A 22,979-nucleotide genomic window follows, 5' to 3' on the forward strand; every position below is an offset into this window, starting at 1 on the left:
CCCCAGGCCATTTTCAGCCCAACCAATGTTACATACCCCAATTAGGAGACCTTAAGGAACAGTGTGGAATACCCTATATAATCATTCTATCACCCCTTTAAGGTTAGGGAGGGCCAGGCCTCCCGTGTTTGTGGTATGTTGGTAGAGTATTTTAGCCTAGGTTGTTTATTATTCCAAATATACTGCTGAATTACGTTATCAAGTTTCTTCCAGAAATTTATTGGTCGGGGTAAGGGGATCATTGTACTTAAGAAATTCACACGAGGAACTATGTTAATTTTAACAACAGCAATGCTGGACCGTAGTGATGCCGGAAGCGCAGTCCAATTGGCCAGATCCCTTTGAACACTACTTAGTATAGTTTCATAGTTGTCCTGGACTACTTGCTGAAGCGATGCATGAATGGTGATGCCCAGATATGTAATTTTGCTTTGGGTTGGTAGTGTATCACTAATAGCTGATGTCACCTGTCTGTTGTTCAACAGAAGAAGATTAGATTTGTTCCAATTGATTTTATAGCCGGAGATTGAGCCAAATTTGTTAAAGATCTTAAGAAGTTTTGGAACAGAGTCCTCAAGGTCAGAGATGTACAGCAAAATATCATCTGCAAATAACGATATTGAGTTGTTATTGGATTTAATCTAGACATTACATATTTTATGTTGCCTTATGGCTTGGGCTAACGGTTCAAGAGAGATCACAAATAGCATGGGAGAGAGTGGGCATCCCTGTCTCGAGCCCCGTGTGATGGGGAATAGCTGTGAATGCAGGCCATTGGTTGAGACTATGGCCGTGGGATTCGCATATAAAGTACGTACCATGTCAATGAACTTGGCTCCCAAACCAAGCCTCTCCAGTACTTGCCACAAGTAGTTCCACTCTAGGCGGTCAAAAGCCTTTTCCGTGTCCAGTGCTGCCATTGTTGGAAGGTTTTTGACTTCTTCTATTACATGGAATAATCTGCGTATATTGTCTGCAGCGTGACGCTTTGGTATAAACCCTGATTGGTCGGGGTGGACTATCTTCTCAATAAAGAGTTCTAAGCGTAGTGCCAAGACTTTGGAATAGAGCTTAATATCAGTCCCAATGAATCTGATGGGCCTATAGTTTGAGCACTCCATAGGATCTTTGCCCTTTTTGTGTATGACCGAGATTAGTGCAGTGTTGGTTTGTTGATGAAAGGTTCCCCTCTCTAAGGCCAAGGTTAAAGTATGTAAAATGATAGGTCCTAGTATGTCAAAGTACTGTAGTAAAAGTTCTGATGGAATAGAGACGCCCGCTTTCGATGATGAACCCAAGAAACTGTACGGATTTGACATGAAATTTCTCGGCTTTGACAAAAAGTCGGTTCTCCAGAAGCCGCTGCAGCACCAAACGGACGTGTTCAGTGTGTTGGAGTGGGAAGAAGATCAGGATGTCATCCAAATAAACAAAAACAAACCGACTGAAGGGCATGACCAAATATTCATAGTGACTTACCGGGGCTTGGGCAGACAAAAGGCAGGAGTGACAGGCTGTGCTCCAATTTCTAATCCGCGCCCAGTCCACGTTGGGATTGTTAAGGACGAGCCAGGGGAGACCAAGAACAATAGGAGAGGCAGGGGAGGAAATGAGGTGAAAGGAAAGGGACTCGTGATGGTTACTGGTGGTGAGGAGATGGAGCGGAGGGGTGCAATGGGTAACGGTGGTGAGAGACTGACCATTAAGACTGGAGGCGTGAAGGGGAGTGTCGAGGGGAATTTGGGGGAAGGAGAGCTGATGAGCAATTTCTAAATCCAAAAGATTTTCGTCGGCGCCAGAGTCAACTAGAGCCCCCAGGGAAAGCGTCACCTCCTGCCAGGACAGGGCCACCTTCAGCAGGAGACGAGAGCTGGAAGAGGTTTGGCTCGCCAGAGCTCCCACCGCTACTGGCGAGCCAACTCTTTTGGGCGATCGGGACAGGTGGAAATGTAATGACCAGGTTTACCGCAATAAATACAGACTCCGGCCAGACGGCGGCGTTCATGCTCCTCAGGGGAGAGACGGGCGCGACCCAATTGCATAGGCTCAGGTGGAGGCGGAGAGGGAGGTGCCGGATGTGCCACCGAGCGAGAGTGGGAAGGCGGAGGTGCAGGGAGCCGTGATGGCGGAGGGCAGGACCGGGAAGAGGAGGATCTGCGGGACCCATGCTCCCTCTCTCTCTCCCGGAGACGATTATCCAAATCGATGGCTGACTCAATGAGCTCATCGAGACTCTCCGGCTCGTCCCTGAAAAACAAATCCTGGGGCGGGGAGGTGGAAGGGTTGGAAGAGGGGGGGGTATGTCTGCTGGGTCCATGTTGGCTGGCTTGTTCTGTGACACTAGTAACAGAACAGACCCAAAAGCGAGACGTAGGGAAAAAAGTAGGGAAGTAACGAAAGAGGCTAGGAAATAGAGGGGAAGCTGGGAGTGAGAAGCCTGGGGAAAGGCACTGGAACTCTGGGAGCCGACAGAGCAAAATGAGGAGGCTGGGGAAGAGGGACTCTGGGAAGGCGGGGAGAATGAGAGTGAAGAGGCCGGGGGAAGGGACTGGAACTCAGGGGGGAGCAACCAAGAAACTGACAGTGAAAGCAAAATTGAAACTGGAAAATAAAACAAACTCTAAGCCAGTCGACCCCAACCATCACAGGTTGCCAAACTTACATGCAGTGTCCTCGAGTTAAACTTGCACAGTGTTCAGGATACGCTAATCCACAGTCGGGTCCGCCCGTCCAGGTTCCCGCATTGGACAAGAGGTCTCCGCGCCGCCCTCTAGGTCCGATGACAGTGCCCAGTCCATTGCGAAGCGGCTCACGCGGGTGTCACATTCCCCTCCTCCATATCCAGATCCCGACAGAGCATGTCCCCCTCCTCGGGTGCATTGAATGTGAGCATTCTCCCTCCGTGGGTTACTCTCAGAGTTGCCGGATAAATAAGAAAGTTTGGGATGACTTTAGCATGCAGTTTACGCTGCACTCCTATAAATTCCATGAGCGGGTCTTACAAAGGGCTACAGTCCAGAATACAAAGGCAGCACAGAAAGGCTCTGTACGTACATTGCCATGCACATTGCTTGAAATAGGTCTTAGTGGAGAGTGCAAAGTCAGGCATAGATTCTGTGGATTTATTTAGCAGCGCCAGGCAGCAGAAATCCATCAATCCAGGTTTTATAGCTCAAGGGGGCCTTGAGCTACAAGGGGGCCTTGAGCTACAAGAACTCTCAGACACCCACTGGACCTGCAGGGAACATGCCTTTAAGACAATCTAAAAGGTCCTCCCCAGTGTTGGGAGTAATGGCGTTTAAGTATAACGGCGTTACTAACAGCGTTATTTTTTCAGTAACGGAGTAATCTAATTAATTGCTTTTCCCATCGTTGCGACGCCGTTATCGTTACTAAGAATGTAAAGTGGTGCGTTACTACAATTTGGTGGCGAGGTGGCTTTCGCTACACATCAGCTGCCTGGAGAGAGCAGGGGTGGGGATGATGACACCATTGCAAATGCGATGATGATTGGCTGGGTGGGCGGATGCCCTGCTTACGCTGTCTCACTGCACGCTCTGACTACCACTAAACTCAAGTCAGCGACAATGGAGACGAGCCAGGGAAATTCAAAGGTAGCGTTCTTGAACTGGAAGTACCGGCACATTGACATTAAAGGCAAGAATGTTTATGTAACATGCACGCTATGCCCAGGAAAAAAGATTTTGACCATGTCTGTCTCAAGCAACTCGAATCTTATGAAGCTTTGACGTTAAAGATGTTATAGAATGTAATAGCTTTATAGAACATAAAAAATAACGTCACAGTTACTTTGCTGAGTAACTAATTACTTTTACAATGTTGTAACTGAGTTACTAACTCAATTACTTTTTAGGAGAAGTAATTTGTAACTGTAACTAATTACTTTTTTAAAGTAAGATGACCAACACTGGTCCTCCCTGCTGCCATGCAATTTCTGAAGGATCTGAGAAAGTGTGAGCCACCTGATCTGGCTGCAGGAGATGCAAAAATCCTGTTACACCAGTGGCAATTTCTTTAAGACTGCAAGGGAAGCTCAGCTTCCCCTAAAATGTATAAAATGTAATGGTCAAATATGTACTATTGTGTTAACATTTTATTGACTAAAATGCGTTAGAATACGTTCATCTCGGAGATGAGTTGGTTCAGAATCAGCTGACTCGATTTCCTTCTCATACATTCCCGTAGTGTCTCTAGTAGTGCATTTCCCTGTTGAAGCCTAGCGTCCACGGACTTCAATGGGCCTGCTCTGAGCAGTTTTTTTCAGTGCTTCGAAACTAGACAGTCATTGGATAAATGCTGCGATTATGTCCCGCCCACGGCCCGCTGGGCTGGCCTGGAGGCTGGGCTTCTGCGTGATGATTGGAGGATCTGTCGAAGGACTGTACCTCCTTTTGATTGACAGCGATTTTGTACTATAAAAAGTCGCCGAAGCTGTTCAACTTCAAGCAGAGCTCAGCTCAGTCCCATCGCGGATTTTGCAAGCCTAGATGAAAGACGAACTGCTGCAACCTATTTCTTGGTATTTGCTTGGCGAAATTGCTAGCCAATTTTCATCATACATTTCATACAATTATACACCACATTCCTTGTTTCAGTTTAACCTAATCCACACACACACAGTTTAATATCGTTTTGTCAGATCGTTTGTTCATCCATTCATTCATACAGTAGGCTAGGCTAGTGTTGTAGGGGTGAACTAGCCAGCTAGCAAACTGCACACGATGGCAGACAATGCTAATATTGTCAACCAGATTTTGGCAAAGCCATTTGAAAGTCTTCCTTATGAGGAGAAACTTAGAATTAAACAGCAGGCCAGATCAACACTTAAGATTGATTTAGTGCAAAAGACAGGGCAAAGTAACAGGTCTGTTCAGCTCTCCTGGTATGACAAAGTTAGCTGGCTGACTGGAAGTGCTGTGACAAAGAAAATGTACTGCTGGCCATGCCTCTTGATGAAACCTTCTCATGGATATTATAAATTATTATTATATAAATTATATTATTATTGTATTATATTATTATTATTATTATATAATTTAATTATTACATTATTATAATATTAATATAAACGAATGGACAATTTTTATGATATAGGCCAAAAATGAGCTTCCCTTCTTTGAATGACCAGCAGCCGCCACTGTGTTACACAGCATAACTTTTGAATTCCTCCTCTGTTTCAGAATCAGAATCAGAAATACTTTAATAATCCCAGGGGGAAATTATTTTTGTTACCACTCCAGGTATACAAACAACAAATAAAAACAACATATATTATCAAGACTTTTAACATATATAATAAAAACAAATATACAGTAATAATATATAAAATATGAAATGTACAGTGTTAATGTGCAAATAGTGCAATAAAAAAGAAAAATGATTGTCTATGTTAAGATGATTTTTGTGCAATAAAAAAGAGAAGTGATTGTCTATGTTTGAGATGAGATGATTCAACATGACATCATGACTTTGCGTAAATATATACGCCACTTTCATAAAGCCAAATGGCGTGTTATTTTACGCCATTTTCAGCTATCCACTGTATGATACACGTTGGAAACAGCTGATGTAAACAGACCCACCACGTGGCGCGCCATACGTTAAGCAGCGGCAACGAGTACTATCGCGCGAGAACAACGTCACACGCCTGGCAAGAAAAAAAAAATGGTTGAGTTTAGGAAAAGAACACAGGGAAAGGCTTTAGTAACCAAACAGTGACAAAAACACGGAAAATAACGACTAAAACACGCTTACGACAACAACAAATGGTTGGGTTTAGGAAAGAAACATTGGGTAAGGCTTATTAAAAACAAAAAATTAAAAACTAAAAACAGCAAAAAACGGCCGAAAAAATCACCACACACAAGGCACGAACCCAGCTCTCCCAGGTGAAAGTCCAGTGTTTTACCCATCCACCACCACAACCTACCTCATTACCTAATCACTCGTTCCTTTATACCACTCGCTACGGCGGAAATGGACTCGCAATATAGGCCAATGGCGGACGATTTGCGTTGATATATACACGCAAAAATGTGATTATGCGTCTTCATAATACCCAAAAACGGAATACAAATTGGCGTGTCATACATACGCCAATTCATGAGATCAGTCTGGATGATTACAGAGAGGGGGTGTGTGATTCTCTGAGGGAGGTGTTGTAAAGTTTAATGACCACAGGCAGGAAAGATTTCCTGTGGCGCTCTGTGGTGCATCTGGATGAGAGGAGTCTTCTGCTGAAGGTGCTCCTCTGCTGGGCCAGTGTGTCGTAGAGAGGGTGTGAGACATTATCCAAGATGGACAGAAGCCTGGACAGCATCCTCCTCTCAGCCACGGTCGTCAGTGTGTCCAGCTCCTCCCCCACGACATCACCAGCCCTCCTGATCAGTTTGTTCAGTCTGTTGGTGTCTGCGACCTTCATCCCACTGCCCCAGCACGTGACAGCGAAGAAGATAGCACTGGCCACAACAGACTGATAGAATATCCTCAGCATTGTCCGGCAGATGATAAAGGACCTCAGCCTCCTCAAAAAAAAGAGTTGACTTTGGCCCTTTTTGTAGACAGCCTCGGCGTGTCTAGTCCAGTCCAGTTTATTGTTTAAGTACACCCCCAGGTACTTGTACTCCTCAACAGTGTCCACAGGGACCCCCTGGATGGAAACAGGGGTCCCAGATGATTTCGCCCTCCTCAGATCCACTACAAGCTCCTTCGTTTTTGTCACATTGAGCTGCAGATGGTTCAGCTCACTCCAAGTGACAAAGTTGCCCACAACAGTCCTGTATCACCCTTTTCTATGCAGCCAACTATTGCTGAGTCATCAGAAAACTTCTGAAGGTGGCAGGACTCAGTGCAATAGTTGAAGTCCGAGGTGAAGAGGGTGAAGAGGAAGGGAGAGAGGACAGTCCCCTGTGGAGCCCCAGTGTTGCTGACCACCCTGTCAGACACACAGTTCTTTAGGCGTACATACTGTGGTCTGCCCGTCAGGTAATCAACAACAGAGATCACAACAACAGTTTTCCTGGAAACATCAATTGCTTCCAACACTCTCCAACAGAAAGATCTAGACCTGGCAGCTGCATACACTGTTGTCCCAGATAGTCTGCCGTATGTCCCTCGTCTTGCAAAACTCTGTTAATTTCGGGAAACAACAAACTTCAAGCTAGCAAGCTACAGGCTGAAAATGGCATGTTTTAAAGAACATTTGGATTGTGCAAACAAGGCAGGCATGCTTTATTATATGTGGCATATTCTTTTAACGGGGTGCAAATGTTCCACCAAAAAGTTTCTTCCCAAAATCATTTTGCAGATCCACCATCGTTGCGGCCGGAGTTTAGTACTGCCCAAGACGACTGTGATTGGTTTTAAGAAATGCAAACAACCCAGAGCATTTTTTTCTCCTATCCAGGAATGTATGTGTGGTATATCCAGACCTTACTTCACAACACTGTGGTTATAGGTCTGGCAATCTGGCAATTTGAGACTATAAATCATATTCAGTCAGGAACACTCTCTGCAAAAGGCTCAAGTGATGTGACCATGATGGACAGAGCATGGACAGTGAGTGTTCACTCGTTGATGGCCACACCCCCTTTCCAACATATTACATATATAACAGCTGTCAGTTAAGTTTCGGTTGGTGTTTGTGTGTGTCAGTGACCACAAGGGTTATAATTATATTGAATAGATATTAGTTAATATTGGTGATTTATACAGTAATGTTTAAGCTTCCCAACTGTTTATGTTGCAATTTACTAATCTGTATTAAAAGGTGCATAGGTAGGATTTTGATTTTCATTAAATTTTTGATTTATTATACAGGAAAGTTAAAAGTAACATTATTACAATATAAACGGGCCTGACTCAGTTTAAAAACTGGTTTCCAGCAGGTTCCTGTTTTGCAGAAACATAAAACATTAGACAAAACTTACAGTACATAAGGACAGAAACATTTGTACAAGACCTCTGCATAGACCAGACAGATACAGACAGCTAAAACAACAAAATACGGTTTCGACACATAAGGACAAAAACATTTAGTACAAGGCATTAGTGTGGGCTAGACAGATACATCCATCCATCCATCCATCCATCCATCCATCTTCGTCCGCTTATCCGGTGTCGGGTCGCGGGGGGAGCAGCTCCAGCAGGGGACCCCAAACTTCCCTTTCCCGAGCCACATTAACCAGCTCTGACTGGGGGATCCCAAGACATTCCCAGGCCAGGTTGGAGATATAATCCCTCCACCTAGTCCTGGGTCTTCCCCGAGGCCTCCTCCCAGCTGGACGTGCCTGGAACACCTCCCTAGGGAGGCGCCCAGGGGGCATCCTTACCAGATGCCCAAACCACCTCAACTGGCTCCTTTCGACGCGAAGGAGCCAGACAGATAGACAGATACAGACAACTGAAAACAACAATATAGACAGTGCAAACAAGACTTGGACAATACATGAACAAATTGCGAAGATCCAGGACTTAGCCAAAAAATTGGAACATCAACAACTTCTCAGTCCCTCCCCCTTTCCGCTAAAGCCCAAAACGGTCTTCTAAGCCCCTCCCCCCACAAGGGAGAATGAATGCGTGTGCATCATAGACTGTATATTATTAGTGGACAAGGCATCCGGTTCGGCAAAGTGCTGCAAATGCAGAAGTGCCTTAAACCTGCATTCTATCTGAATTCCAGCAGGGGGCAACACATGCGGTTGCAAAAGGAGGTCGGTTTCTATAGAAGTCTATGGCGAAATGACCCACTTCTCACTTTATTTATTACCTCAGTAAACAGTTTCATGAAGCGTTCATGGTCTCAATCGCTAGTTTTAAGTCTTCTGCAACACAGAATGATGTTCATTTTTTAAATTATGGTCTCGTTGATTTTAAAATCAGCGATAAAGCAGGGGGTGTTTTAGGGTGTGGCTATGATGTGATTGACGGTTCACGGCCTGTCAATCATGACAGAGGTTTAGCAAAGCTTATCCATGGCACGTAAACTTCATTTTGGGGGTTGACCATGCTTTCGTCTTAGTGACTGTGACACTTTGGTCGCCTAATAATGTCTTTTTCAGCGTTCGGTTGTACGACAAGACACTCAAAGGAGTCGGCAGTTCAGTTTTTCTGTTAAGTAACGTTACATTTTGTTTTAATACTGTTTTTCGTTAGCCAACGTTAGCATCCCAATTAATATCAGTAGGCTAGCTAGACTGCACCTTGCTAACCAAGCTAGCGGGCTAACTAATAACGTTATGCAGACCATAAACGGATTAAAATATACTGTATATTTAATGTTACAGTCATATACAGTAGGTATGCACAACGGTCTTGCCGGTGATCTGTTTTTAACCATATATGGTGCTAATCGATCATATAAACCCTATTCGCACGGGATTAGAATCATTTTGGGACAGCGTGTGATTTAGAAATTACCCCCTCACATCTGAGTTTCATGTGGCGCATTCAAACGGGACAAGCGGAGACTGCTTTTACTTGAATATACTGAAATATATGTACCCCGCCCGAGAGTTGGGCAACGTTACCCGGAGGCGCCCTCGGACAGGCACATATCCCTGCCGTGGCGGCACCCACCCTCGGACAAAGCCGCGGGGGGAGCGCGTCGACGGGCTGACCAGTGGGCCAGAATATCTGTTTTTGCGATAAAATGTCACACATCAAACAATATATATATTATTGTAAAGTTACATAAGGTTTCTATCTTGAAAAATTTCAGTTCTGCAGCCAAATGTATTGTATAAAGCACCAGGTTCAATATTGTAAAAAAAAACAATTTTATAAATATTAAACTGGAATAAAATGATGGATCTACTCTAGCAGTCACCACATTCACAGGTGAAAGTAGTTTTTTTTTGTAATTTAACATAAAAAGGGTCTTCAAAAGCTAGAACTGGTCCACCAGAAGTGCACCCACAAGCAAAATGTGAGTCCTGTAATGGATGTGTCGTCTTGTGTTACTGTTAGGCCTGCTGCTCTTCTCTGTCTCTCTCTGTCTGTCTCTTATTGCAGGAGTGAGTCTAGAGTGTGGGAGTCTGGGTTCCAGCTGCCTCTCATCTACCACAATCAACCTCTGCTTCGCATTCTTATGCTCTTGACACCGACGTGAGAGGACGCTGGCGCTGGTTATTCGCCGCTTCTCCGTCTGCTATTCATCTGCTATTCGTCTGCTATTCTCTTGTGTTTGTGTTCGCTGTACCCCCTACCTCTGGACAGCCTCTGTACCTCTGGACAGTCTCTCTGCTGGTTCCCGAAGCCGCCTGGGGCTCCTTGACCGGACTCTTGCCTCGTCGGTTAGCCGCTAGCTAGCTGCCCCCGTTCACCAAACGCGTGGCGGCAAATCCTAGCTGCTTCGGCGGCTAACCCGATTGCTGACCTCCTCCTCATAGGCAACCTCCACCAGATGCGCCCGGACGACCAAGACTAGACATTCCTCTCTTCCGGTCATGCTGTGGATCATTTTGGCAATCACCTCATTCATCCATCTCCACCTCCACCTCTGTGCTCCTAGCCCACGGCTAACCACTATCACGCAGCTCTCCGTCCCTCCCTGCCGGCATCATGATCAAATATTCAACTCTGCAACTGGTCCAATTCGTCAACTACTCCATTCCATCCTGCATCCCAGTCATCAAACAGCTCGGACTTCAGCTCGCGCGCCGTTACATCCACAGAAGCTCTCGCCCCAAGTTTGTTTTCTTCCACCACGGACAATCCATTCCATCCATCTGGTCACCTGCGCTCTGTTGCACCTGTCCCACGTCATCTGAATGCTTCACCCACTGGTTCACATAGGGCTGAACGCATCATCAGGCTACACAAGAAACCCGGACCGGACTACAGTGCTTTCCCCACTTCACATACACTCAATCATACTCTCCAATCATTTGCTAATCGGCTCACTGTCCCCCTCAACTGCAATACCCCCACACCCCAACGACCACACGCGCTGCTAACCGGGACAACCTCAGATCTCTCCAGCCTGCCCCCATCCCACCACCCTCTCACCATGCCAACTTTGCCCTCCTCAACACCCGGTCAGCTCCAACAATAAAGCCCCTGCCCTCCATGAACTAATCCTCGACAACACTCTTGACTTCCTTCTGCTCACCGAAACCTGGCAACAACCCAACGACTTCTTCTCCCTCAACCAAGCATCCCCCCCTGGCTACAACTACATCTGCAAACCCCGCCCCTCCCACCGTGGAGGTGGCCTCGCCGTCATTTTCAATCAGAACTTCCGGATCACAGAACTCACCCTCCCCTCAGTATCATCGTTTGAATATCCTCGCCTTCAAAACTCTTTCCTCCATGACAGTCATCCTCATTTACCGCCACCCAAATACCAATCCTCTTTCCTCTCTGATTTTACTGAACTCCTTACAGCTTCCTCTCTCTCCACGTCTGCTGCTACTCGGTGACTTAAACATCCACATGGACTCCCCCACATGCAAGCTCTCATCAGAATTCAAAATTTTACTGGATAACTTCTCTCTCACCCAACATGTCACATTCCCCACCCATGAAAAGGTCACATCCTCGACCTGGTCTGCTCCACCAACCAACCAGTGCTCGACCTCCATCCATGCCTCTTTCCCCTCTCTGCACAACGCTGTCCTTCACACCATCTTACCAACCCCCACACTCCACCACCTCCACCAACTCTACCTTCCACCACCTCCACCCCTCTCCATCCCTACCTCTCTCCCCTCTACAACCTATAACTGACTCACCTTCACCACCCGTACCTCAAGACCACCTGTCCACCTCCATCCACCACTCTACACCTGGCTTCCCAAAAACCAAGGCCACTCCTTTTCACCTCCCTTCACTACCTGGTACAAACCACTGAAAACAAAAACAAACTGGCCAACTTGCAACTAGCGTCTGACAAAGAAATCATCCCTCACAGTCCATCATGAAGCCTATAAATCCCATCTCATCGCCTACAAAGATGCCCTCATTGCTGCCAAATCTGCCTACCTCTCCACCACACCCTCACCCGACCCCGCGCAAAACCCCAGAACCCTCTTCTCCACATTGAACAACCTCACAAGCCTCCGGGACCAACAGCCTCCTTACCTCTACTCCGGATCTCTGCAACTCATTCCTCCACTTTTTCACTGACAAAATCAATCTTATTTACAAATCCCTATCCCCTGTGTCTGACCTTCCAGGATCTACTCCAGCACCTACCTTGGACCCTCCTCTCTCCATCCCTCCAGACCTCCCGACCCCTCCTCCACACTTCCTCCTCTCCCAGTTTAACCCAGTCACTCCTCCTGAAATCTCCAAACTCATCAGCTCTTCCAAACCCACTACCTGCTCCCTTGACCCCTCCCTACTCCACTTCCGAAGTCCTGCCTCCCGGTCCTATGCCCCTACATCACTAACCTCTTCAACTCCTCACTGTCCCTTGGAACTGTCCCCTCTGCTTTCAAAACTGCCGCTGTCACCCCAATCCTTAAAAAACCCTGGTCTGAATCCCTCCTTCTCTCAACAACTACCGCCCAATATCCAACCCCCTTTCTGTCTAAAACCCTGGAACGCATAGTCGGCCTCACAACTACAAACCCATCTTCTTGCCAATAACCTATTCGAACCTCTCCAATCTGGTTTTCCCCCCTACACAGCACAGAAACCGCTCTCCTCAAAGTCCTCAACGACCTCCTCACCTTTGCTGACACCGGTTCCCTCAACATCCTCATCCTCCTCGACCTGAGTGCAGCCTTCGATACTGTGAGCCATAACATCCTGCTCACCAGACTCCAAAGACCTCGGTATCACGTGTACTGCACTCAGCTGGCTCCACTCCTACCTTTCCAACAGATCCCATTTCATCTCTCTCTCCACAACAACACCTCTGCCACAGCCACAGTCACTCAAGGTGTTCCCCAAGGCTCCGTACTTGGCCCCCTCCTCTTCATCATCTACATCCTCCCTCTTGGTCAGATAATTCCGCCACTTCAACCTGGGCTTCCACTGCTATGCTGATGACACCCAGATCTACCTCAGCACCAAATCCCCCACAATCCTCCCCTCCCCACATCAACTCCTGTCTGTCAGCTATTAAAACCTGGATGCAACACAACTTCCTCCAAACTCAACAGCGACAAAACAGAATTCCTTCTGATCGGCTCCAAATCCACACTCAGCAAAACCAATAACCCCACTCTCACCATCGACGGCACCATTGTCTCCCCATCTCCCCAGGCCCGCAACCTTGGCGTTATCTTTGATTCCCCCCTCTCCCTTGAGCCTCACATCCGTCAAGTCATTAAAACCTCCTTCTTTCACCTCCGCAACATCGCCAAAATCAGACCCTCTCTCACACCCCCGCTGCTGAAAGACTCATTCACGCTTCATCTCCTCCCGACTGGACTACTGCAACTCACTTCTCCTCGGCATCAGCTCTACCAACATCAACCGACTCCAACTGGTCCAGAACTCAGCGCCCGCCTCATTACCTGCTCCAAATCCTGGCACCACATCACTCCAGTCCTAAAACAACTCCACTGGCTTCCCATTTCCCACCGGATCACCTACAAAATCCTGGTCCTCACCTATAAAGCCCTCCACCATCTGGCCCCTCATACCTCACTGACCTCCTCTCCCCTTACCAACCCTCACGGTCCCTCAGATCCACCTCAGCCGGTCTCCTCTCCATCCAAAAGTCCAACCTGCGCTGTTTTGGGGACAGAGCCTTCTCCAGAGCAGCTCCCAGGCTCTGGAACTCCCTCCCCCAAGAGATCCCACCTCTGAGTCCCTCACCATCTTCCAGTCCCGCCTCAAGACCCATCTCTTCACCTCAGCCTACCCATAGTCCACCTGCCCCCCTCCCTTTTTCATCTGTATCTTGTTTTGTTCTACTTGTTTTGTTTGCTCGTTTTGTTTTGTTATGTTTTTATAATCTACCCTGCCCTGTAATTCGACTTTGAGTCCATGAAAAGCGCTATATAAATTCAATTTATTATTATATTATTATTATTATACCAGGTCATTCCTCCTCTCTGCATCAGATCATAGTCAAGACGACCACAGTCTCGCTCATGACAAACCTTGCTATCTGTTGAGTCATTTGTATATTTGCCTGTCCTGATCCTTTCTCTTGTGCCTCAGCTGCCATTGGAACTTGACTCCTGCTACCGCTTTACTCCTGCCATCCACCGGACTAGACAACCACCATCACTGGACCCCACCACTAGCCGGCATACTATCTTCCTCTTACGGACCCGCTCCAAACCACATTACCCGTTCTACTTCCTGGAAACCTGGACTTGCTTTTCCCCCTCGGAAACCTGGACTCCATACTTGAGAACTTTAAATAAACCCTGTTAATTCACACTCCTGGCTGTGCGTTCTGTCTGCATTTGGGTTCTGTTCACCATTTAAACCTAACAGTTACCACTTTAGAAGTATGTATTAGGCATATCATTTAATGTATTTAGGATTTAACTGTTAGAATTAGATATTGACATTGCATATCCTGCAGTAAATATCAGGTACATTTGATTTAATCATTACATTGAATAAGTTGTTCATTTTTCCTTTGCAATTTGTGATCATACTTTTGTTATAATGAATTTACAATAACCCTACACAGATTAAACAGCACCTAATGTATTTTAAATTACCTACACTTGACTACGTATTTCATTTAATTAAATAAATGCCTGAGAATGGTGTTAATTAATATTTAGTAATCAAACATTAGTAAGATATACATAATTAAAAAGACTATTTGTAGTTTGGAATCAAATTGAGCTGAATTCAACACATTTTTGTTAATTATTAATTACATATTACTCAGTTTTGTTTGAATAAAATCAGCTGTGAATCATTAAGTAGAATTTAATTATATTTTATCAGGAAAGTCAAAGATGCAGAAAATTAATACATTTTACTCAATTTGAGGTCTTTGGATTTAACACATCCACTCCAGCTATTTTCAGCCACATGGAAATCGTCATCGAACATTTCAGATACTGCCATTTTCCCAAAGGTAAGACTTGTTTAATTATTGTAAGTTGTAAACATTTTACAAAGAGTTGCTGTAACAGTTAGCAGTTGAACATTGTTATGCATTGCTACAAGTTACCCAACAGTCCAACTTTAGTGGCTGAAAGTGAAAATAAAGATGTTAGACTAACTTAACGTTACAGCTATTCTGCCTAATGTGTAGACTAAAAGCGTGGCAATGATTAAATACTTTTCCAAGTATAACGTTATAGATAATAGCCTTTAAGACTTTTGCCAATTTTCCTGGCGTCGGCATGCTCCTCCACCACTCCTCTGCCCTAACAAGCTAAGTTAGCTAACGTAAGTCTGTTACTGTGTTTTGTGCTAATCCCAAGTTCACAGAGGCTCCATGTTAAGTAATGTTAGCCACACAGTTTCATGTCTCAATTCACGGAGGTGTACCACCTTTTCTAGTATGCCAGGTTCAGTTCCTTGTGGTTACACATTTTCCCTTTGTTGGTTGTGTGTTTAGTATGTTCCTGACAGAAATGTGCATGATCATTTTCCAAAACTGTTTAAAATATTTTCTGTTACATCAGTGACTATGTTTAAATAAGGCTTATAATTTCTTAATATGTGGACAAACAAGTGTACACTTTTGGTGTTTGTTTAGTTACTCCGTATATGTTACCTCTTATGTATGTGTAAAATACAAATTTTACCAATTGAATTTAAGATCATTTTAATGTCTTTCCAGGTGCATGAAGAGTCTTTGACTGAAATGTATCAACAGGTATGTATTTGGCCTGTATGCAAACCACAAAATGCTGTGATACCACATTTCATATAGAGTACATCTTGTGTAAGTTTTATACACAGTTTGTTTTGCAATACAATATTTGATTATTACTATTTCTTGTATCAGTTGCTGGCTTTGGTGGTGGATTTCATTTTATTGGCATCCAACCTTTATATAACCTTTATTTGTATTTATTTGTTTTTTTGGGAGTTGTTCAATTAGAACCTTCTCCTTTGGTCTGAAATAAACAATGTTCTTGCTATTTCAGGATGCTGATGAAGACAGTGTATCGAAGGACCTCGCTGTACAAGGGATTCAAATCTACAACATCAAGACTACTGCGCCACAGGGTCCTGATGACATTGGTATCGTAGTAGAGGGTGTGAAAGTTTTGACTGCTCTGGGTAACTTTCCAAGGGCTTGCTCCATGGTCATTGGTTTGGCATATGCAGTGAATCTTGCCTATCCCAAGGAGCTCAGGTACACGTTTGAAGTCTTCCAGAAACTCCTCCTTGAGCTGGATTGTTCAAAGCTGTCCCCAAAAGTGAACAGCTTTAAGAATAAGATTCTAGCTTAAGAAAAGGGACCCTCGCAGAATGAAAGGGAACAATTAAGTCACTGTCAAAACTGTCACATGGTTACTCACTCACTGTGGAGGAACAACAAACTGTTACTGAAGGAGACCTTTGGAATTTCTGATGAGTTCAGTCTTTAGTATTCAGACTTGGAATTTGAAGATTAGTTTACTCTTCATAAAGGTGACCAAATTAAACATAAAGACACCATAAAGATTGTTCACGCTGACCTGACTGTTCTTAACTTGATGAAAGTTTGGGCTTTTTTTTTCAACTGTTAAGTAACTGAAAAATATTGATTTTTCAGTGCAACATGTGGTTGTTTAGAAATATCAAACCAACCATACTAATTTTACGGGAGTGGCATTGTGTTTTTTATTTTATATTCACAGGCAGCTGTTATTGTACCTTGTGATTCCTCTGTGTACACCAGGGATGCAAATTTGACATGTTTTAATTGAGGAATTTGAACAAATTAATGTGATTGTTTAAGTGAGTCCTATCTTAGCAAAAAGTAAAGAAGTAAGTCTAATGGAATTACTTGACCTTATCACAGACACCATGTGATATTAATCAATTACTTTTAGCCATTTGAAAAACATAATGGCCCTGACGATTTCAATTGGCACATAAATGAAAATGTAAGAAAAGTTTGGAGACTGAAAACATTGTCTTAAATTTAATACATGGTATCTGCCTTTGTTTTCTTATAGCCTCTCTCTGCGTTTTATTTTATTTTGGCATTTTGCACTAAACAACTTGAAAAATGTTACATAAACATGTTTAGAAAAAAATGGACAAATAAATGTTTACCTGCTGTTCTTATTATGCATGATGATTTATTAACCCAATTTAAGTTACCTGTGTCACCAAGAAGGCGTGATATTGAATGTATTATACATAGAAAAATGATGGCAACAAAGTGACATTCAATATAATTGAATACATTTAAAGTAATGTGATACCAATTAAAACTTCAATTTAAACAATTCATTTAGGTAGGGATCAATAAGAAACGCAGTGCAAATGTGTTGAATTAGGCAACACCCTGTCATGAGTCCATGAGGCTAATTACTGATGACTCCACATTTTCATTGTGATATTTTGTGATTACATTCTGAATCTGCAGCGTTCTCTGTCAGGTAAATATACAATAGAAGTACAATGTCTTCCTCTGATGTAGAAGTAGCCTACACTGTTAGTCAGTAGTACACTGTAAATTCCAATAGCTGTCATAACTTGCATTAATGAGTTAGCTGTAGTCGGGTATCAATAATATGTGCTTCTTAATTGGCTTTACAAAGTAACGGTTAATTGCATGGTGAAAAAGCTATTTATTTATTGTTTTGGGTGAATATAACTTTGTTTGAAGTTATCTTAACTTGCTTAGAGAGACTATTTGGAACTCATCCAATCAGCAAGCAGGGCTGTGAGAGTGCATGCGCGTAGAAGCCACCACCGTTCAGTCTCCTGCTCAGGATTGTTAGCGGTGCCAATCGGACTGAGCCAACACATTTTCTGGAATTTGCCGACAAATTTGCTAGAGATTTCATCGCTTGTGGAACAATAAGGTAAGTCTTCAAGCAAGTTAGGTTAATATTTGTGTGTGAATTTGTGTTTCTGTCTGCTGCCTCAACATAATCTATCATATGTTAACTAGCTAGCTAAACATTAACAAGCTAACAGGCAGAGCACATGTTCGGGCATGTTTTGGGCGGCTTTCCACCACCATCCCGTGATTCACCTGTAAATCCATTTTAACTTAAAGTGAAAACGCTCACATTTTAAATGTTGCTAGAGGAACTTTTAGTTTTCCCCGAGTTGACAGAGTGGCTGTACTGTATTTTGGTCGAATGTAGGGTATTAACCCGGTCTCACGGCAGTTCGTGTAAATGTCCACGTTATTCTTAATCTATTGATACGTGCTCACGGAGACGAAAGGACGCCGGGCAAAAGTGTCGCTCCATAAGCCGGGAGGTACCCGAGTCGTGTCCGCTGGGGACCCCTGGATGAGGCGGCCGAAAGGTCGCTCCATAAGCCGGGAGGCGTTCGCCCGCGCGGCCCGCTGGGGACGCACCACAGTAACAAAACGCCAAAACCGCTCGCCCGGGTGAAAGTCCTGTGTTGTTTGACCCATCCACCACCCCGACCAACCTGCCTACACGGATTTTCGGCTTTTTATATTACTCCCTACCATTTTCGTGCTGTGGCCACAAAATATGCTTCCCATTGAAATAAATTACTTAACATTTTCGTGTAGTCCGCCACGTAAAAACCGACAAAAACGTCTCCGTGAACACGTATCAATAGATTCAAATAACGTCACATTTACACGAACTGCCATGAGACCTGGCTGTAACAACACAGACTTTCGGAGTTACAAATGAAATTTGCTGCATTAAGTTGTGTAGGAAACACTAAACAAGACAATTTGTAAGCAACACACATTTTGCAGCCATTTTGGTCAGACAATTAGGAGAACATAAGTTACTTTAGCTACTGCTAGTTTCTGTTTTAATCGTTTGCAAAGCCAAAACAAAGGAGAATACATGATGACTGTTGGCAAAAGTTATTTTTTATTTATTTTTGCAATTCGCTACATATTAAGGACCCTGTCAAGCATGTTAAATAAAAACAAGAAAAACATTAAAAATTAAAATGTATATCGATGTGTTTCTTCCATCCCGCCCCTATGAGCAAGCACCTTTCATTCAAAGTCAAGTTAACCAAAGTTGTTCCATATTTTTTATAAGATAGCACCTGGTATTGATAGAACACACACGTAAGTTGTTGATGACAACAAATTATTTTTGTCTGTAACGTTTTCTTTTAAAATGAGGTATATCGGAAAAGTGTTTCAACGTCTGACTTTCCCCTGTTATTTCTTTAAGTAAATGCAGTTGCTAATATTGCTGTACTTATACTTAAGTCAGGATTGTTTATACTCTTAATTTTTAGAATTGTTTTTATGACTCAATCTGAATCTTCAAATATTCATGTAAGAGGATACATCTATAAGGATTTATATTGGAAAACTATCATTCTCCTGTAATGCTTGTAAAGTATGCACTATGTGTCTTTAATCTACAAATCACATCACTTTAAGTGGAACTTTCTTTTAACTAAGACATTATTTGTCCTTTACAGAAGTGCTTGTGGCAACTGCCTTGAGGGCTCTTCACAGCTGCTTTGTCAGTGGGCCTCAGTACACTGGAGGTGAGATAAAGTATACAATATTTTGGATGATATTATATGTAGATATACAAACACACACACTTACAACTTACACCTAAATTTTAAATTATTTAAAATAATTTCTTGCAGATGCAGTGGACCTGTAAGCAGTGTAATTTTTCTACAGAAAAAAGAGGACAGTTGTTAAAACACTACTAAAACATGGAGGCTTTACTCGGCAACAGCCAATACCATGTCTTCATAACGATTGCTTGTGCACTTTCAAATCTTTTAATGCACTCAAAGTGCATTTATCGGTTTGGCACTGTCAATCAAACATTGGACAAGCAAGTAAACCCACAGTTGTATTTCACTGCCAATTATGTGAATACACAGAGCCCTGCACTGAAGAAGAGTTTTTCACACACTTGCCGGACATTTAAAACTTAAGCAAAAGTTCTGTGTCCATACGGCGGCTGTGATTTTCACAGCAATGTGTACTCAACATTTAATGCACACAAAAGTAGGGTACACAAAGGGAGTGCTACAACACATTTTAAAACCGAGATTTGTATCAAACATTAAACATCAAGATCAATTGACTGAAGTGGAGAATGATATTTCCTCACAGGATGACACTGAGTGTGAATTTGAAGAATCTGTAGGTGACATACAGGACTTGGAAAGTCAGCTGGAACGTAACCTTGCCGCTTTGTTTTTGAAAATGCAAACAATCCTGCATATATCAGAAAGTGCTACACAAGAAGTTATTCAGCAGATCAATCAGATCCACTTACTTTCACAGCCATTACTTCACAGTAAAGTCCAGGAGATTATCAGTCAGCATTGTGGTGACGTGGATAATTCCATTGTGAGTGACGTTGTAAATGCAGTTTCACAAACTAATGTCCTGCTGAAATTCACCTCTACAGGAGGATCCTTATCAACAGCTAGCAGGAGAGCATCTTATATACCGCAAGAATTTCCTCTTGTTATGCCAGTTGAGTTTCGTCTTGACAGAGATAGTTCTGTTGTATATGTCCCCACACTGAAAATGTTGCAGGCTTTGTTAAGAAATAAGGATATTCTGGATAAGGCGCTGCATGTAGAATGTGGTGCTTCACCAGAAGGATACCACTCATTCAGAGATGGCTCTCATTTTAAAGAAAATGTTCTTTTGAATGTGGAAGAATTTAGGATTGCTCTTGGGCTATATATAGATGATTTTGAGGTTGCTAATCCACTGGGAACATCCAAGAAAAAACACAAACTATGTGCAGTATATTGGGTACTTGCTAATCTTGACTCCAAATATCGGTCAGCTCTCCACTCTATACAACTTGCACTTTTATGTAAGGTCAAGACTGTGAAGGAACATGGCTATGCAGAAGTTCTTCGTCCTCTCATTCAGGATCTTGTTACTCTTGAGGAACACGGTGTGTATGTTGAACAGCTAGCAGAAAGTGTTAAAGGAACTGTATTGTATGTAGCAGCGCAGACAACTTGGGGGCTCCGCTTTGGCAGGATTCCAGGAGAGTTTTGCAGCACATCTCTTTTGTCGGTTTTGTATGTGTAAGAAAGATGACATACAGGATAAGGAGGTCAGGTCAGGTCTACACCAGCCAAGGACAAGAGCGGACCACGACAGACATGTGCAAGAGGTTATACATGACCATACTATGGCCAGACATCTTGGTGTAAAAAGAGGGTGTCCACTGAATGAAAACTTGAAACACTTTCATGTGGTGGATGGTTTTCCACCTGACATTCTGCATGACTTTTTAGAGGGTATAGTACCAGCAGAAATGTCACTCTGTCTTCAGGATTTTATGACCAAGAAGTATGTTTCTTTGGACTGTTTGAATAAGGCTATTAAGCAGTTTCCTTTACGTTCTCAGATAAAGCTGACCAACCACAGATCATTCCAAAGACCTTCATCGCTAAAGGGAACCATTGTGGGCAGCGGCACACGAACGGGCTCTCCTGAGGCTGCTTCCATTGATGGTAGGCCATAATATCCCAGAAGGAGACAAAGCATGGGAGATACTGATGCTTCTAAAAGATATACTGGAAATAGTAATGTCATCGCACTTTACCTGAAGAGTTAATCCACTTTCTGGTTTGCAAAATCTCAGAACATAGAGAGTTACTGCAGCAAACTTTTCCGACCTACAAACTCCGTCCAAAACATCATTTTATTGAACATTACCCTCAACTGATTAAAACTTTTGGCCCACTAGTTGATGTGTGGACGATGCGTTTTGAAGGGAAGCACAAATTTTTCAAAAAGGTTGTGCATGACACTCATAATTTCAAGAATGTAGCACAAACCTTGGCTGTAAGACACCAGAAGATGATGGCCTTCCATTTGGTTCTGCATCCTTCTTTAAGCCTTCTGTGGAAATTGGTAAAGTCAGGTCAGTTATGATCACATCTTTCCCTGAAAATGTTCCGCTCACTACATCAGCGAAACGCCAAGCAAAGTACAGTGCTGGTTGCAGCTTCTGCTTGTGTTCATGGTGTAAAGTACACTGCAGATATGATCATTTCAGTTGGCTGTTGCTCTGGTCTCCCAGAGTTCCAGCAAATAACACATATTGTTGTTATCAACACAGAAATCCTGCTAGTCCGCAGGCTTTTGACCTCATGGTATGTTGAACATTTACGTGCTTATGAGTTGTGCTTCAGTGGGGAGGGTCTCTCAATGTCACCCATCTGTCCGAACTGAATGATGTTTTCCCCTTATCTTCCTATAGAGTGAAAGGCAATGTGTACGCACACTAAAAGCGTTACATATTATGCTGAATGACATGTGGACTGGGTACTAAAGTGATCTCCACTCTGTCTAGGACCATGGGAAGCTATAAACTAAGAATCATCATAAATGAAGGGGACATACGGAAAGTGTCACTGGACAGAAAACCAGAAACGGTTGAAGAGCTGAAGATAAAAGTCAAAGAAAAATGCAACCTGCAGGATGACTTCAATCTTATGTATGAAGACCCTGACTTTGGTTATTCCCTCTGCAACCTAGATGACATAGGAGACTTGCCAGCTACAAAAGCAACTGTGAAGGTCATTTCATTGGTGACACTGACACTGGTGCCTGCTTCCACCACCAGCATTTCTGATGCCTCAAATGTCTCAGATGATACAGAGATTCTGTCGACATACAGCTCATCATCATCAACAAGACAAGAGCAATGGCCAGAGTTTTTGAGATTCCAAACTTCTCGGTTGATGGAGAATTCAGACTGAGACAGGCTAATCTTCAGTTTTCCGAGACCAAACTTACCTGAATGTACCAAGAGACATGAAGCATGGTATTTTGGAGAAGCTTGCTGAAGCAATCTACAAATTTGATGCCTATCCAAATGAAGAACGATGCCATTCTGTGGCATAGGCTCATAAGCAAACATCCCTGCCTGAGGGAACCAGGCTCGCCAGATGGG

General features: G+C 43.6%; 1 long non-coding RNA gene across 1 annotated transcript; it reads left to right on the top strand.

The window, feature by feature from the left end:
- The first annotated feature begins 17,812 nt into the window (after nt 1-17,812).
- On the top strand, nt 17,813-21,471 carry LOC120563904. The gene is made up of 3 exons (XR_005640024.1): nt 17,813-17,924; nt 19,501-19,569; nt 21,426-21,471. It is a non-coding gene; the product is annotated as an uncharacterized LOC120563904 (long non-coding RNA).
- Nucleotides 21,472-22,979: the final 1,508 nt, after the last annotated feature.

Source organism: Perca fluviatilis, chromosome 8 (genome assembly GCF_010015445.1).
Source record: "Perca fluviatilis chromosome 8, GENO_Pfluv_1.0, whole genome shotgun sequence".
NCBI classification, from domain to species: domain Eukaryota; kingdom Metazoa; phylum Chordata; class Actinopteri; order Perciformes; family Percidae; genus Perca; species Perca fluviatilis.